This window comes from Plecotus auritus, assembly GCF_963455305.1.
Source record: "Plecotus auritus genome assembly, chromosome: 2".
NCBI lineage: Eukaryota > Metazoa > Chordata > Mammalia > Chiroptera > Vespertilionidae > Plecotus > Plecotus auritus.
Genome location: NC_137771.1, coordinates 5,064,128 through 5,077,161, shown reverse-complemented (window position 1 = coordinate 5,077,161; position 13,034 = coordinate 5,064,128). Strand labels below are relative to the sequence as shown.

At 58.3% G+C, this 13,034-nt stretch overlaps 1 protein-coding gene across 3 annotated transcripts in view; it reads right to left on the bottom strand.

Annotated features, from left to right (window-relative positions):
• Window positions 1-13,034, bottom strand: part of SPSB1 (splA/ryanodine receptor domain and SOCS box containing 1) — a 76,858-nt gene that overhangs the window by 42,902 nt on the left and 20,922 nt on the right. The window contains exon 1 of one of the 3 annotated variants that reach the window (XM_080658275.1): window positions 4,812-4,839. The exons of the other annotated variants lie outside the window; for them this stretch is intronic. The gene's annotated coding sequence lies outside the window, so the exon portion shown is untranslated. Of the gene's footprint in view, window positions 1-4,811; window positions 4,840-13,034 lie in introns of those variants that run through there. 3 annotated transcript variants of the gene reach the window in all.

The window sequence follows — 13,034 nt, the reverse complement described above, 5'->3', positions numbered from 1 at the left end:
GTGGCGGGCGGGGGGGTGGGGGCAGGAGGAGGAGGGTCAAGGAAAACGGCCGTTTCCAGTACCTGCAATGACACCACCGCCTGTTTCAGCCACCGTCCCCTTGCCAGGGCCTGGAGAGCGTGCCAGGGGTCCTCAAACTGCGGCCCGCGGGCCACATGCGGCCCGCCGAGGACATGGATCCGGCCTGCCGGGTGCCGCTGCCTGTCCTGCTTAGCAGCCGACGCGTCCCGGGCCCGCAGTGCGCATAGGAATTTGTTCATAGTTTTTTTTTTTAAACTATAGTCCGGCCCTCCCATGGTCTGAGGGACAGTGAACTGGCCCCTGTTTAAAAAGTTTGAGGACCCCTGGGACGCAGGAATTCAGAGATGGGACTAGCGCGGAGGAGAAGCAAGATGCCTGTTTAAAAAGGGGGAAGGTCTCCCCCTGGAGCCTCGGGGAAACCCCTCCCGATCACACACCAACCTTTCCTACAATTCCGCCCCAGGAAAACCGGCCTCAAAAACACGGGTGACGACAATGAAAAGCCCCCCACAAGGAAACGAGAGACAGAGCCCCACCTCCAGGGCCCCTTCAAAAGGAAGGTCCTGGTCAGCCAGAGGGGGGCAGCCCCTCAGGAGTTGCGGTCACACCTAAAGCTGGGTACGTGACGGCTGGGAAGCAACAGGCTGGTTCAGTCCCACTGTGTGCCAGGCACTGTCCCAGGCTCGGGGGCTGCTGGACAAGGTGCACGGAGCCCTGCCTTCGTGGAGACAGTGAACAGACAACGGCGAAATAGGAGCTGCCTGCCCTAGCCAGTTTGGCTCAGTGGATAGAGCGTCGGCCTGCAGACTGAAGGGTCCCAGGTTCGATTCCAGTCAAGGGCATGTACCTTGGTTGCGGGCACATCCCCAGTGGGGGGCGTGCAGGAGGCAGCTGATCGATGTTTCTCTCTCATCGATGTTTCTAGCTCTCTATCCCTCTCCCTTCCTCTCTGTAAAAAATCAATAAAATATATATATAAAAAAGAAAGAAATAGGAGCTGCCTGGATGAAGGACGCGAACTCTTCCATGTCCTGAAGAGGCTGGCATTCGTTCATTCATTCATTCATCCATTCATCCATTCAGCAAGTTCCCACGTAGCCCGTGTGTCCCAGCCACTGCGCCAGGTGGGCACCAGGACCCCCCAGGGCTAACCCAGGTCTCTGCCCTGCAGGACGCTTCAGCGACTCCTAGTACATCCCCCAGGATGTCCGCGGAGCCACTGAGCACGGGGACACCCCGCCCCCCATCTCCCTCAGTGACGTGGGGTAAACCCGTTTCTCCTCTCTGCTGCCTGAAACACTTGCCAAACAGAACAGGTGGGCGCACGCCCCCCCGGGGATCGAGGGATAAATGGGAAGCTCTGAGCGAGCCCCAGAGCACCATGACAAACAGGCTCTCCAAGACCTCCCAATCAAATGGGGGGCAGGGGCACCCCACATCTGCACACAACTGAGGTAGGCCAGGGGGAGGAAAGGCAGGAGGAGGGTAAAGCCATCTGGCTGGGGGAGGGAGGGGGGAGGTGTTGCAGGTGGAAGACAGATCCACCTGCCTGCACAGGGCAGCGCTGCCCGGAGACCATGGGTCACCCTCCCCCAGCCTGCCTATTCCTGCCGCCACCCCACCCCAGCCCACCCCACCCCACCCCACCTTGGGACAATGCTGGCACATGTGGGCGCTCAGGAATATTTGCAGGAGCTCCTGCTATGAACATTTAAGAGGGCGGCGAAGAGAAACCTAAGTTAAGGGGGCGGGGGGCAGTGCCCAGAAACAGTGAAAAACAGACACCAACAGGACATGCGGGGCCCCTGGCGGGGGACCCCAGCCCAGTGCTGAGCAGGAAGTCCGGCTGCCATCCCTGGATTCACGCAGTCCATGGGTGTGAGCGTGTGAATCTTGTCCTCCCTCCTGAGGAGTGTCCTGCCTCTGACCCCAGGATCAGGAAGGTAGGTGTCTGGCCGGCCCAGGGGCCTCCCAGGAGGTTTGGGCTGGATGCCTGCAGACAGGAAAGGCGGGAAGCAGCTTCCCACCCCAGGACCAGTGGGTGTGGACGCGGGAGCTCACTCAAAGGGGCTGTCCTGTCTCTAGCCACCAGGCTGGACAGTGCTTCAAGGAGTGGCCCTACCATCAACATCCCCTCCGCTGCCGCCCAAACCACACCAGCCACACATGGGCACTTCCATCAGCCCGCCACACCCATCCAATTCCCCTCCGCCCCTGCCGCCCGTGGCCCCCGCTCCCCACTCCCAGTGGACACCTGGGGCCGCTCCATGGTCAGCCTCCCCCGCATCCATCATCAGCCACACTTCACCGGCCCCTGACCCGAAATGGCCCCATTGCCTCCGCAACTCGACTTCTGGGGGAGCAGCAGCGGTCCCTGCCCTGCAACATGGGTCTCATGCCCACCTGAAAAAAAATTATTTTTTAATTTTTATTGGTTTCAGAGAGGAAGGAAGGAAGAGGGGAGGGAGAGAGAGCTAGAAACATCAATGATGAGAGAGAATCACTGATTGGCTGCCTCCTGCACGCCCCCCACTGGGGATCGAGCCTGCAACCCGGGCATGTGCCCTGACTGGGAATCGAACCGTGACCTCCTGGTTCATAGGTCAAAGCTCAACCTCTGAGCCATGCCAGCCGGGCTCATGCCCACTTTTGCAGATGTGGAAACTGAGGCTCAGAAAGGCCAAGTAATTGTCCGGGATCCAGGTCGGAGCCAGAATCAAAACTCACGCTCCTCCCGGGATGCTGGACGCCTGAGGTGGGGGCGGCGGTGGCCGTGGGGACAAAGAAGAACATAGAGGAAGGCCTTGTGGGCCATGGTGAAGGATGCTTCCCTGGTTCTGTCTCCTCCGCACCCCCCCCCCCCCCACCCCGCAGCCTGAGGGTGCCGGGCCTCAGGCAGGGCTACCCTGCCAGGGAGAGAGCAAAAAGCCGCGGCCAGAGGGCCAGTCAGCAGAGACGGCACAGGCCGGGAGGGACCAGCACGGGGTGGCAGCCGAGGCATGAGGGTGTCCCAGCCAAGGAGCCAGGGGTGCGTCATGGGTCTCCCAGGTCCACCTTCACCCCTCGCCCGCTGTCAGCCGGACCCCACGGCCCCCCCTCATCAGGCCACAGGAAATGCCATCTGTACCAGGCTGGAGCTTCCCAGAACGAACGCCACGTTTCCCCAACCTGCCCGGAAAGGGAGAGTGAGTCCAGCTGTTTCCTGTGGCCCCACCTGGCGCGTCACGGAGCCCAGACGGCCCGCCGCTTCCCCTGGCTCCCAGGGGGCCGAGAGCCGGGGCCGCGCACCCAGCCTGGGCTCTCCAGGCCGGCCCCAGGCCCCGGGAAGTTCCAGAAGAGCAGGGCCTCCAAACCCCACCGAGCAATGACAGGGTGGGACTCCCCTAGGTCCTCGCCCGTGTCCTGTTTCCTGTCGGGGCGCCCCACAGGCCGCCAGAGCAGGACAGAGCCCGGCACTCAGAGGCTCATGCGAGCATGTGGACGGGTGGAAGTAAAGAATGAAGAGTGCCACCAAGGAGCCGAGCAACTGCAGGGCTAAGAAAAGAAATCAGTTCCCACGCCACAGGAAATCAGTGGCATACAATTTGAAACTCTTCCCCTACCTGGTGGCCTGAAAAACTCTCTCTCTCTCTCTTTCTCTCTCTCTGACACACACACACACACACACACACACACACACACACACACTTCTCCCAGATACCTAAACTGAAAATCCCGGAGTCATACTGAGTTTTACAATGATCTTTATTAAGTGCTTACTACGTGCCAGGTACCATCTAAGCCCCTAGCTACTTTGCATGCCCACATGCCCTTCCACCAGTGACAGATCTCTTCCCTTCCTCCTCCCCTCTAAGTTCTTACACATCCCAATGTCACCTCTTCCAGGAAGTCTTCCTGGATTCACTTGCTGAGCGTAAACCCTTAGTCTCATCAAAATCCTCCAGACCTTCAATTTCCTCTCATTGCTCTAGCTTGGGATGGGTGACGCCTAAGATGATCTTGTTTGAGGGTTAACTGTAGATTTCCCCTCTTCCTTTCCAGAAAGCTCAGGAAGCAAGCTCTCGAAGGCCAGGATTAAGGATTAGAAATTCCAAGGCATGTTCCCTCCCCACCCAGAGCAGAAAGGAAAATGAAAGGTGAGGCCCCACTGCACTGCAGGCCTAGGATCCCAGTTATGGGAAGGACTGCCCCACATCAACACCTTCCATCCATGGGGTACTCTTACCACCCCCATTTCACAGATGGGGACCTGAGGCCCAGGTCTCAGAAGTAGGAAGTACCAGAGCAACACTCCAGCCACCCCCATCTGCCTCCCCAGCCAGGCTGTACCTGCTCCAGCCAACACACCTAGACTAAATACAGCTCCTGGGTGGCCTCCTGCAGAGAAGAAACCCATAAAGCAGAGACGTCACACACAGTCTGTCTGCTGTGCTCTGAAGGGGTGCAGGGGCCCTAACATACCCACACTCTCCCAGAGGTGTTGGTAAAGGGTGTTGGTAAAGAGTGTCGGCTCCGAACCCCCCAGGTTCCCCCAACCCCCACATCCAGATGCCTGGCATCCCAGAGGCCCCAGGACCCTGCCCAACCCAACTCCAAAGTCTGCTCTGCTTGGCCGGTACCCACCCACACCAGCGTGCTAACGTGACCTGGGATGACACACGTGTGCACGCACACACATACCCGCAGCCCTTCGCTGTCCCCTGGGAACTGCCTCTCCCTCACCCCACCCCCCACCCCACCCCCCGCCGGAGAATGTAAGGTGCCCGGGTGCACCACCATCTCCCACTCACCTGAAGCAGGCCGCGCATGCAGCTAGCTGGGAAGTGTCTCCTTCCAAGCCCAGGCCCCCTGCCCCCCAGCTTCCCCGCCCCTGCCCTGCTGGCTGCGTAGGGAAGAGCTGGGGCCACTGTTCCCTCTGCAGGAACCGGTGGCGGTGGCCGCTGCACCTCCCTGACCTCCTGCTCCCGTCCCCACTTGCAAATGACTAAGCGATTTCCACCTCGGGGCCTGCCTGCCAAGAGCCGGCTGGCTGCAGAAGCGGCCCAGGATGCCCAGACCGCACACACTAAAACCCATCATTGGCGAGTCCTCTTCTTGGGAAAGAAAACCCCCTCCATGTTTTGTTTTGTTTTGTTTTCCCCTTAAATGAAACAAATCCACCCACGTAGTTACTGGAAACTTGAGCATGTGAAACTGAACCGTTTGCAAAGAGAATTTAGTCAGCAGCGCGGTGAGCTGAGGAGCGGCCCCTTGGTGGGCGGAGCCTCCGTGCTCTCGAGGTTCCCATCCACCCAAGAGGGGAGTGGGGTGGCCCCGGACCTCCACACCAAACTGCAGGGCATGCCCCGGGCAGGGGTCCAAAGGAGAAGGGATGGCCCCGTCGGGAGGGCAAGTTCGCCTACACAGGTCGAAGGTGCATTGCACTAGGGGCCCTGGTCACGACATGCAATGGTTTAAAACAGGGGTCCTCAAACTTTTTAAACAGGGGGCCAGGTCACTGTCCCTCAGACCGTTGGAGGGCCGGACTCTAGTTTAAAAAAAAAAACTATGAACAAATTCCTATGCGCACTGCGGGCCCGGGATGCGTTGGCTGCTAAGCAGGACAGGCAGCGGCACCCGGCGGGCCGGATCAATGTCCTCGGCGGGCCGCATGTGGCCCGCGGGCCGTAGTTTGAGGACGCCTGGTCTAAAAGCCTTGGCTCAGGAATCCGATGTTCGCTTGAATAAACCCACGCCATCCAGTGAGCTGAACTTCTCAGAGTCCCGGTTTCCTCATCTGGAAGGTGGGGCACCAGAACCTACAGATGCCTTGTCAGGATCACCAGAGACATCCACAAAGCAAGTCCTGCCTGGCCCCCAGCAGCAGCCCTGAGTGCTGACTGCGGAGGGAGCTAAGATGGGCGGGAGTCCCTGTCTGGGGGCTCTGTCCCCCAGAGCCCTGTGCCCCTGGGTGCAGTGGAATTCGCTGAGTTAGTTCCCAGCCCTCCTGCTCTCCCCAGGACACAGCATGTGAAGGGGGAAGTAGCCCAGGCCAGGCGCCAGCGGGTACAGGTCCAGTCCCAGCGCCCTGAGCCCCAAGCTATGTGACCCTCTGGGCTCCTTGACCTTGCCCTCCTCATCTGTACATGGAGGGTCCAGACCAGCCGTGGGCAAACTACGGCCCGCGGGCCGGATCCGGCTGTTCTATCCGGTTCTCTTGCTCTCCCCTCCGCTCCTTTACTTTGAATTTATATTAGTTCACACAAACACTCCATCCATGCTTTTGTTCCGGCCCTCCGGTCCAGTTTAAGAACCCATGGTGGCCCTCGAGTCAAAAAGTTTGCCCACCCCTGGTCCAGACAGTTCATTCTGCGTTGTTTCTTTTAAAACAAACAAACAAACAAAAAAGAACATCACTAAGTTATCTGCCAACATTTCTTTTAAAAACTGGGTTCCTGGCTTCTCTCAGCGCAAAAGAGAAACGGACATTATCAGGGCCCTGGATGCCACTCCTCCAGGTGAGCGAGGCCACCCCTCACACAGGACGCGGGAATTCTGCTTCGCCACCGCCCTCCCCGCCCCCATAGCCTCCCCCCCCCCCACTGTTCACCTGCACCTTCTTCCGGGCACCTTGGGGCGTCTGCGTTTGCGACCCAGTTTAAAACCCTAATTTTACTCAGAAGCATGACATGAACCACTTTTCACTCGAAATGCTCACAGGAAGTATCCCTCGGGACAGTAACTGAAGTCTGACAGTTAAGGCTGATTTTTTTTTTTTTTTTTTTTGCAGAAAAACAAGACGACGTAAGAAGACCTCCGCCCCAGTCTGGCCGAGGGAACCCTACGACGCAGCGGTAAGTTTCTGAAATTCTTCGTGTGGCTTACGGGCCAGAGAGCAGCAGCAGGTGCCGAGCCCTGCCCTTCGTTTCCCGGCCTCCCCCCTCCTTTGGCGGGTGAACCGAAAGAGGGCCTCCTGCTCGGACCTCCCCCTCTGGGCACACAGGAGGTGGGCCGGGGGGTCCAGACGCCGCTCCGGGCGCGTCCAGGACAGCTGCTCACAGAACGGGGACCCCCCAGCTGTTTTGTTCATTGGGGGGCCAAGGGAGACAGGGTCAAGAGGAACACAGCTGGGTCTACTCACAGCCCAGCAGAAATATTGAAAAATGTCAAGTGGACGTTTGAGGGCATTTTCAAGTTGTCGTGGTTACTCCCGAAGGGAAAAACACGAGACTCAGAACCTCCAGTCCTCTCACCTCCGCAGGGACACTGAGTTCATTCACCCTCCATGGAGCGCCTGCTGGGGGCCGGCCACCGAGAACGGCAGGGGCACACCCCCATGGCACCCGGCACCCCCCCGTGGCACCTGGCACATCCCCCTTAGCACCCGGCACCCCCCCGTGGCACCCGGCACATCCCCCATGGCACCCGGCACATCCCCCATGGCACCCGGCACCCGCCCCCCCGTGGCACCCGGCACACCCCCTGTGGCACCCCGCACTCCCGGATCACAGAACTTCTGTCTTTTGACCCATCCCCGTCCCCACCACATCGCGAGCCTCCTCGCGCTCAGCGGCCGTGTGGGGCAGTGACTCAGCGCACACTGGGTCTGCGTCCAGCTTCGTGCCTGTGTCACCCCAACCAGCGATTTGACTTTTGTGCTTCAGTTTGCCCATCTTTGAAATGGGCACAAGGAGCCCCACTCGACAGAGCTCGTGGCAGCGATAAGTAAGTTAAGGAACAGTGCCGGCCCGTTGCAGGGGCCCAAGAAACCTTAAGTGCCCTGGACAGAGCCCAGGAGGAACCGGTGGCCTGTGTACGGGCTGCTGGGGACACCATGGCCTTGGGCCCGGCTGGGGACCGTCGGCACGCGCTGTCACTGGTCACCTTAACTTTACACCCTCCACTGCGCTGCCTTCGACAGGGGCTCTCCCACACTGCCTGCTCCAATGTGATGGCAGGTGCGAGATGGTCCAGTCCTCACAGAATGCAGCTCGGCGGCTGCTCCCCCAGAAACTCCGTGGCTGCATCTGCCTACATGGCCACCAGCACTTAGGGCACCCGGGAGGGCTGCACCCCCGGCCCCGGCCCCCACCTGCCCGGCAGGCTTAAGTTCTGAGAAGAAATGAGCTCTGATGGTGTTAGGGTTGCCCAGATGTACACAGTGGACATGTACAACGGTAGCATGTGAACTGCAGTGCTAGAAAGGAATCCTACATTAGCGCCTGCTGTATACACGCCGAATCCCCAAGAGACAGCACCGCACCGCTACCCACCCAGAAAGGCTGGTGCTACCTGCCTGTCTTATCAGAAATTCAGGGGAAACAGTTATAGCAAGACAGGCACCGGGTCATCGCGAGGACTCCCCCGTCTCGGTGCGTCCTGACCCTCCAGCCTCAGGAGAGAAACCCAACCCCGTGTTTCTCCTTTGTCCCCACGGCTATTTCCCCGGCTGGGCCTGACGTGTGGTCCGGCTGCCGCAGAGAATTCCCCATGAGGCTCCAAACCCGCCTTCCCAGGAGGAAAACACAGATCGCACCCCGAACCCCAAAACCTGGTGGATAAAGCCACGTGGTGCCCAGCACCCGGCGGCTCCGGCAGAACCACCTGGGTGCTGCCAGTTCCTGAAGCAGTGTGGGGAGAGGGGAGAAGACCACCCCCCACCTGCCTCTAGGAAAGTGGCCCCCAAAGTTACTTCCCCCCCAACTTAATTTCAGCAGTTCAAGCACTTCCCCGCGCCCCAAATTAAGTCCTATACAGAACGCTACCCCCCTTTAAAAAAAATCAGAGTTAGACTGCGCTGGGTCCAATGCCTGTCTTCCCACCCTGGGGCGGGGGGGGGGGGGCACCCACACAGCAGCTCCCCCCAGAGCCAGGCAAGCTGAGGGAGGCTGGCATCCCTGGAGCTCGGTGCCCCTCATCAGAGCTGCCCAGGAGACCAGGACATGGTTTTAAACCCCCAAAGCTGCCCAGCCCATGTGGCTCAGTGGTTGAGCTTCGACCTATGAAGAGGAGGTCACGGTTTGATTCCCGGTCAAGGGCATGTGCCTGGGTTGCGGGCTGGATCCCCAGCGGGGGGCGTGCAGGAGGCAGCCGATCCATGATTCTCTCTCATCATGGATGTTTCTCTCTCTCTCCCTCTCCCTTCCTCTCTGAAGTCAGTAAAAATATTTTAAATAAACAAACAAAAAACCGAAGCACGAGGGCCCCAGTTGCCCCTTCTTGGGACGTCGATGCCGTCCCTGAGCCTCCTCTTCCCGGAAAGGAGGCCGTCCGCGGGCACCGAGGAGGCGGGCGAGGGGAGCCGCCGTGCGCGGGGCGGTGACAGCGTGCGGCTCCCGTACTGCTCTCGGCTCTCGCAGGGGCTCAAAATTTTCCATGAAAAAAAAAAAAAATACACGTAAACACCACAGCAAAGCACCACCTCAGAGGTGGTGAGACACCCCCTGGGTGGGGAGGAACCCCAGCCATGGTCCAGGCCTCTGCTCAGACGTGGCCTCCTGGGTCGGAGCTGTCTGGGTGGCTCAGCACAGGCACAGCGACAGCCCAAACAGAGCGGGCATTCACGGAATATTGGCTGAACGATGAAGGAATTTAAAAAAACCCTCTACCCTGGGCTGTCTAGACACCCCTGAGTGTGACTCGATAGTGAGGGCGACGGGCTTTCTGGACCCTGGAGGGCAAAGGGACCCGTTCGTACAAATCGGTTTAAAACGGGCCCACAGGATACAGCTGGAAGGAGCGGGACCTGCCTTTAGAACATCACATCTCTCCAAAGACAGGAAGTTTTGTGAAAGGGATCCTGACATTTACACCTAACCTGGCGTAATTAGGACCCGTTTCACACCCACGCTGACCCTTAGGGTGACTTTCCAAGGACCTTTCTCATGACAGCTTCTTAAAGTCTCCAAACTGAGAGGCAGACCCCCTCACGGGTCCCCCACCCCATCTTCAGGGTAAGCAAGCAGCGAGGCACGGATCCCCAGGTCCTCCTGTCCTATCCAGGGGTCCCTCCCGCGGAAATCCACGGAGGGGCCCTCAAGAACTGGCCTTGCACAAAACCCACCGTACTCTGAACCCTGTGTTTAACCTCGGGGTTGCTTGGAATTCCTGGGATCCACCTAAGAGGCAGACCCACCAGCATGGCCATGTCCTGCCTGGCCCTCCCCAAGTGGGTGCGGGACCATCACGGACACTCCCCAGCACCCCCTGACCTTGCAAAGATTCAGAGCCGCAGGGTGGCACCACCCCAGCCAGAAACCCCGGCCTCGGTCAGACGTGCAGCTGAATCACCAAGTGGACGGTTACGGATCTGCCGGGAAGGCCCCCGGAGCGTCCAGGCAAAAGGACGGGGGAGTTGACTTGGGGTTGCCTAGGGAGATGGCCAGAGTGTTTAACGAAGGAGGCACAGGCAGATGGAGATGATCCCCACTCTCAGGAGCAACTTTTGGGGTGAATGGGGTGTGAGAGGAATGCAAGGACCACCCTGTACCCACTGACAACCCCTGGACCTGGCATTCGAGGTGCCCCTGCCATGTGGCAGCCTTCCTGTGATCCTTCTCATCATGGCCCGCCCCTCCTCCCTGGGGTCCCTCTGCCTCCCTGCCCCCCACCATGAAAACCCCAGCCTAGAACATCCCTCCTGCACAGCCACCCGAGGCCCTCCGTGCCTACCCAGAACACCTGGCAGGCAGCCCACGTTTCCTGCACACCCTGTCCCTCCACCTGCTCCACTGCAGACTCTCAAGGGCCGAGGCTGCTTCACCCGCCTCCAGAGTCATGCTGGTAAACAGTAAGCGCCCCATAAGTGGTAAGTGTTCAATATTCACAGTAGAAAGCACACGGGCTGTGGAATCAGGCCAACTACATCCTCCACATAGCCCAGTCACCTCCGGCAACTTAGAAGATGCCCCTGCAAGCTCACTCCTTCCTCATCCACAAACAGCGAGGCAATGCCTGACGCACAGAAACCCATCGACGGGGGTGAGCACTGGGCCTGGCACGCGGTAGGCATTCGAGAAAGGTTCAGAATCATACTCAGAGCAGATGGGAGTGGAGACCCCTGAACTAAACGGCAGCCGCAGGGTGGGAGGGAAAAGGCAGGAAAAAGACGTCAGGGGCTCCAATGACCCAGGGGCCAATGTTCCTCAGGGGGTGACAGCCGGTCTCCTCCCAGGCCTGGGATAACCCACTGGTCTCCTTTCTACAAGCTGCCCCCCAACCCGCAGTCATGGTAGCATGGTAGAATGCCGGTGACCGGTCAGGGCGGGCAGAGAGCAAATAGCACGATTGCTGGTTGACACTGGTCAGGACATCCAGAGACAGTCCACCCCCTTTAGGGCCTGTCCGGTCTCAGAAAACAGGTTTGGGAATGTACCCTAAAAGCAATGGTCACTGCTGATGAGCTTTAAGAAGGGAGTTGACATTGCAAGGTATTCTTTATTATTGTTATTGTTGATTGACTGATTTAAGGGAGAGAGGAGAGAGAGAAAGAGAGAGAGAGAAACATCGATTTGTTGTTCCACCTATTTATGCAGTCATTGGTTGCTTCCTGTATATGCCCTGACGGGGAATTGAACCCACAACCTTGGCGTATGGGGACAGTGCTCGAACCAACTGAGCTACCCGGCCAGGGTTCCCAGGTGTTCATTTTTATTTTTTTATTTTTTATATTTGTATTGATTTCAGAGAGGAAGGGAGAGGGAGAGAGAGATAGAAACATCAATGAGAGAGAATCATTGACTGGCTGCCTCCTGCACGCCCCCCACTGGGGGTCAAGCCCGTAACCCGGGCATGTGCCCTGACCGGGAATCGAACCTTGACTTTCTGGTTCAGAGGTCGACGCTCACCCACTGAGCCACACCAGCCGGGCTCCAACCGTTCATTTTTAAAAGATCACTGGAAAAAAAATTAAAAACAATGAGAAGGATTGCTCACGACGAGGGGACGGGGCTGGGTCTCTGGTGGCAATGAAGGTGAGAGGCAGGCAGGTGCCTGCAGTTCTAGGCGGACGTCGTGGACAAACTGTCCGAACCACACTGGTCCCACCTCCCAGGGGCCCTCCAGTGAACCAGGAAGGGAAGTCCAGCTTCCTCCTGGGAAACACCGTAATCTGAGGCCGGGCCCCAGACGTCACAGGGTGGGCGCTTCCAGCCCCAGGAAATGTCAGAGTGCGCAAGTCCACAGACTGACGGCAGATGGTGGTTGCGGGCGCTGGGGCGGGGCGTGGGGAGTGGCTGCTCACTGGGTATAGGGTTTCCTTTGGGAACTGGAGAGAGGGGGTTGCACAGCACCGTGCATGCCCAGCTGTCCCTCCGTATCTGCAGGGGATCGGTTCCAGGACCCCCTGCGGATACCAAAATCCACGGGTGCTCAAGTCCCTTATGTAAAATGACGCAGTATTTGCATATAACCTACACACAGCCTCCTGTCTACTTTATTTTACTTATTTTATATACTAGAGGTCCGGTGCATGAAATTCATGCACGGGGTGGGGGGGGGTCCCCCTCAGCCCAGTCTGCACCCTCTCCAATCTGGGACCGCTGGCTCCTAATTGCTCACCTGCCTGTCTGACTGATCACCCCTAAATGCCCCTCCCTGCCAGCCTTGTTGCTCCATGCAGCCTGCTGTTCGGTCATTACTGTGAGGGCATCCTGACCAATTTGCATATCACCCTTTTATTAGTATAGATATATTTTTATTGATTTCAGAGAGGAAAGGAGAGAGAGAGAAACATCAATGATGAGAGAGAATCATGGATTGGCTGCCTCCTGCACGCCCCTACTGGGGACTCGAGCCCACAACTTGGGCATGTGCCCTTGACCAGGAATCAAACCCTGACTTCCTGGTTCATAGGTTGACACTCAACCACTGAGCCACACTGACTGGGCCTCCCGTCTGTCTACTTTAAATCACATCTAGATTACCCATAATGCCCAATACAATGGAAGTGCTGTGAAAATAGTTGTTATGCTGTATTGTTCAGGGAATAATGACGAGAAAAAAGGCCTGTATGTGCTCTGTGAGGCAGCCACATA